A 5,895-nucleotide genomic window follows, 5' to 3' on the forward strand; every position below is an offset into this window, starting at 1 on the left:
CATGCTAACTTGCATACTAACATTTACTTACTTGTATATTATTTTCCTTATACACCTTTATGCACACACATGTTGCACATGTCCTTTACACACATTTGTGCACATACATTTTGTTATATTATTTACACACATTAATGCATTCAAATTTTGCACTAATTTACACACCTTTATGCACACACATTTTGCACATGTTATTTGCACACATTTACGCATTCACATAGTTACTCATGCACGTACATGCACTCTCATACACACATTAATGAACACGCATGCACTCAACACCTTCTTACACATGCATTCACTTAGTCATGCACGTACATACATGCAATACACACACTCACTCTCGGGTTACATGCATACATACATTCATCCATACACAACACATTCACATACTCATGTACATGCATACATATGTTCATACGTGCACCCATGTGTTCACACACCCATGCTTGCATGCACGTATTCACATACACCCACGTCCACATGCTCGCATAGACATGCATGCAATTTCGCACGGTCACATGCATTCACATACACTTAGATATACACACGTACACATACACGTGCATTCACATGCCCATGCACATACGCATGCAGTCGCACATTCACACACCTTCACATTCATGCACATGCATGCATGCCTTCATATACACACACAAACACACACACACACACATGTGCAGGCACGCGTCCATATACACTCACATGTACATGTATACATATGCATGCATGCACTCACATGCACATCAGTGTTGTTGCTCGCATGCCAGCATGTGCGTATTCATTCACACACTGTGCATGCCTGCTCATTCCCATCCATGCACACATACACTTAGGCATTCTGATATCACCCATGACATCATCACGTGGGTCATTGTTCATCCATGCATGCATGCGCATTCATGCACGTACCCATGCACATGCATGCTCACTCGTGCCTTACATGCATACGCATATTCATGCATCGGTGTTACTGTTTATTTATGCATGCAAGCATGCACATATACTCATTTACACACATGTACATTCTTACACGTACTCATTCACACACGTGCACTTCATTCATGCATGTAGGTGTGCGCATGCTCATTCTCGCACGTACGCATTCATACACATGCACATCCATGCGCATACACATTCATACACATGCACTTAATGCACGCACACACATTCGTGCACACGCTCATTCGTGCACACATGCACATTCGTGCACATGCTCATTCACACATTCACGCGCGTTCATGTACGTGCTCATCCATGTATACACGCGGTCATACATTCATGACCACACATGCATTATGCATCATTCATGCACGCTAGTATACACCTGAACACACACAGCCCACGCGTCAGGCAACGTGTGTCAATTCATTATCTCGACCAAGACCTTAAACTGGTTTTCCCCCAGACTGGTCAATGTTTGACCGGTTCTCCACTCCTAGGACCGATTCACACCGGTTTTCTCCATTTCGCTTGTATACTATCATTAGATCTAGAAAATTCACAAAAATAAAAAAATTTTCAAAAATCCCAAAAATATTTTCACACTCTGATTTCCATTGATTTTATTTGTGTTATTTTGAAGTTCGGGAAAAATCACAAAAATATTTCTTAGGCACAGAAAATCATTTTCATCCTGAACAAACTTCGAAAACCGCCTGGGATAGCACGGGTAAACCCATTTTCTAGTAGAAAACCACTACGTCTCTCATACCAAGCTCTAGGAGCTTATTTTAATCCATACAAGGCCTTAGACAACCAGTAAACATGATCTAGACCTTTATGATTTTCAAAACCGGGTGGTTGTTTTACATATACTTCCTCACTAATAGAAGCCATTTAGAAAAGTGCTTTTAACATCCATTTGAAACAATTTAAAGTTTTTAAAAGCGACATAAGCAAGTAGCATACGAATGACTTCTAACCTAGCAACAGGAGCATAGATTTCATCAAAGTCAATCCCCTCCTCCTAATTATAACCTTGAGCAACTAGTCTAGCTTTATTTCTAGTTACTACCCCATTCTCATCTTTCTTATTTCTATATACTTATTTGGTTTTAATAATTGTATGATCATTAGGCCTGCAAACTAGGGTCCATACTCTGCTTCTTTCAATTTGATTAAGTTTTCTTGCATAGACATCACCCAAGACTCATATTCTATAGCTTCTTTAATATTTTTAGATTCTTCTTGGGACAAGAAAGCAAAATGACTCACTAGGTTCTTCAAGGACGATTTTATGGCTACACCATAGGATGGTTCACCTATGATTTGATCTGTATGATGGTTCCTAATAAATTTCCAATCTCTAGGCAACTCCTGAATTTCATTTTTATTAACTTCGGATGATTTATCATTTACTTCTGAATTTTCACTTGCGTTGTTTTCAATAGATAATTTACCTAAGCATTTTCTAATATCAATATCATCTTCATCATCTTTCTTAGAAAATGGATTAGATTCATCAAACACAACATGGATAGATTTAATGACAATCAATGTTCTTTTATTGAAAACCCTATATGCTTTACGATTAAGAGCATAGCCTAGGAAAATGCCTTCATCAGATTTAGAGTCAAATTTCCCTAGATGTTCATTATCCCTCAGCACAAAGCATTTACAACCAAAAAGTAGGAAATATTAGGTTTATGGTTGTTCCACAATTCATAAGGGGTTTTATTAATTGATAGTCTAATCAACACCCTATTCATGACATAACAAGTAGTATTTATGGCCTCGGCTCAGAAATATTTAGGTAAGTTATGTTCATTCAGCATAGTTCTACCCATTTCTTGTAATGACCTATTCTTTCTTTCTACCACACCGTTTTGTTGAGGGGTCCTAGGTGCAAAGAAGTTATGTGATATTCCCTTTATGTCACAATAGTTTTCTATGCCTTCATTCTTAAATTTAGTGCCTCTATCATTTCTTATATGAGTTATCTTATAGCCTTTTTCATTTTAAATTCTCTTACAAAGCTTGGTAAATTGTTCACCTGATTCATTCTTATATGAAAGAAATAACACCCATTTGAATCTAAAAAAGTCATCAGCAATGACAAAAGCATATGATTTACCACCAAGACTTTGCACATAATTAGGAACAAACAAATTCAAGTGAAACAGTTCAAGTGGTCTGGTGGTAGATATAAATTTATTTTTCTTAAAAATAGATTTTGTTTGCTTACCCATTTGACATGCATCACAAATTTTATCTTTTACAAACGACATTTTAGGCAAGCCTTTTACTAATTCTTTTCTTAGTAGTTTTTACAATAAGTCCATGCTAGCGTGTCCTAAGCGCCTGTGCCATAATTAACTAGCTTCATTTATTGTAGAAAAACAAGTTACTTGTTATGAAACTAAGTTATCAAAAGTGGTAGTCTAAACATTTTCATGGCAATCTGCAGTAAAAAGCACTTTGTGGTCGGATTTATTTTCAACTATGCATTTATCATTTTCAAATGATACCTTATATCCTTTATCACACAATTGACTTATGCTCAACAAATTATACTTCAACCCATCAACTAATAAAACATTATCAATAACAAGGGAAGGATCCTTACCAGCCTTACCTACGCCGATGATGCACCCCTTTGCATTGTCACTGAACGTCACATATCCTCCATCCTTGGTAATGATTGATGTGAATTTTCCTTTGTCACCAGTCATATGCCGTGAGCATCCGCTATCCAGGTACCACCTGTCTTTGGAGGAGGACGATCTTAAACATACCTGCAAAATAGACTAAGAAACTGATGCTAGCCCCCAAATTTTTTTGGGTCCACGGGGATTAGTAACCACATCACCCTTAATAACCCACACTCTTCTAATTTTCACATGCTTATTCCTAAGTGGGCAATCAAATTAAATATGCTCAATTTGTTTGCATTTAAAACATTTCATTTCACACTTAGGATCTTTAGGTGGGACTTGAGATTTTGATTCACGTGTGAAATGTTCCAAATAAAGATTAAGTCATCTAACATTTTCAACGCCATTAAAACGTAGACCCTCTTTACTTAGAGAATTTCTTTAACCACCAAGTAGTTTTTCAAAATTGCATTTGCCCTTGGTGAATTTAAAAATAATTTTGGAGCTATCCTCCAATTTCCACTCAAGCTCAGCAATAGTCATATCTTTTTCTTTTAAAATCGAGGCATGATAGGTTTTTGTAATATTAAGCAATTTTGACCAATTTTCACATTTCTTTTTCAAATTATCATTTTCTTTGGTCATTTTACTCACCAGTTTAGATACACAAATATATTCTGTTGACTCTACGAGTCCAATCCTGTTTTGATAATGACAAAACACTTTATATTTGATTTGTACATTGAGTTTGTAGACAGGACTTACACTGGGCATGCACGGAAAGATAACGATTCATGGAAGCCATAAAGTAAAACTTATATATTTTAGAAAGCACCATGGAACTCAAAGAGTACAAGAATCAAGATGCAAGCGGCAAAGTTCAAGAATATCTTGGGAATGGGTATTTAGATCTCATGTACTTACATTTTCGTATGATTTAATTTGAGGCTCAATATAACTTAGAATGATTTTAATATTCATGCATTTAATGTACATCATTAGGAAACTCTCATGGACTTAGAAATGTTTTCAAAATCATTAAAAATATGTTTTTTTAAAAGACCCAAGAAAAGGAGCAAAGCATATTTTTAAATTAGAAAAGAAAATTTGAGAAAAAGGAGACTTCAGTAGCTTGAACTCAACCTCAAGCACTTGAAGATTTTCTTTGGTTGCCTGAAGATTAAGTTTGGTAGCCTGAAGAATTAAATGGGAAAGATAGAACCTAGCCAAGGCTCTTCGGTCACTTGACCCTGGAACCTCAGGCGCCTGAAGTCACTTCAGGAGCCTAAAGTCACCACTTCGGTCACATGACCCTGTGTTCCAACGTGATTTTTCAAGGCTTAAGGAACTTAGGTCACCTGGACTTTTACCTTCACGCGCCTGAAGTCGCGGGAATGTTCAAAACGTGTTTTTTATTAAAAGAACTCGCGAGCTATCTTATTGATCCAATGGCTGAGATAAATCCTAAGGGTTATATACTATGTATACTGATTATCTAAACCCTAGAAAGAAGCGAAGACACACAACAAGAAAAGAACACATCTCATTGCAAAATTTGAGAAAACCCTAGAGCTGATTGTCTGCACTTCAATCTTCTTCCATCTTCTTTGGGAAAATCTCTTTTGAAAATCAAAGGGCATTCTTTCATTCAACTGAACTTCAATCCAGTATTGAGGTTTGATCTTTCAAGTTATTATTTTTCAAGAACCTCTCATCTCATTACGTGTTTTTCTTGATTATCATTAGAAAGAGGTTTTGATTTTGAGTGTGCATACACGTATAAAAGTTGATTTTTGAAAAGATCATTTCTTGAGAAAGTCTTGTTAGCTCGGTTGATTGATTTTTGATTCAAGAGTATTAAATATACATATATATTATTCATAGGGCTTTTTATTGAAAAACCTAGTTTGATTAAAAGATTGAACCTTGAAAGAAACTTTGTGATTTTTATTGAGTTTGTATTCAAGTCAAAGTTTTTGTTAAATTGCTCACATCAAACATACTTGTGCATCTTTACAAAGTGAATCAATAACCCTAGTTGACTCCAAGGCATTTCAAATATCTTTTTACTTGGGATTTTTTGGTTAAATAAGAATTTGTGTGTTGAAGCATATCATACATCAAACGATTGTATCGTTTTTCATGCATTCATAAGTTTCAAGTTATATCATATGTTAATGTGCTAGGAAATTGAATTGTACTCATAAGCTTTCATTAGAAGCATTGTTTTGAGTGTTGTTTTTCATATTTTATTGTATACACGGTTCGGTGTGTGAACCGGAGTGTGAGGAGAGAGTTG

Source organism: Malania oleifera, chromosome 6 (genome assembly GCF_029873635.1).
Source record: "Malania oleifera isolate guangnan ecotype guangnan chromosome 6, ASM2987363v1, whole genome shotgun sequence".
In the NCBI taxonomy this organism is placed as follows: Eukaryota; Viridiplantae; Streptophyta; class Magnoliopsida; order Santalales; family Ximeniaceae; genus Malania; species Malania oleifera.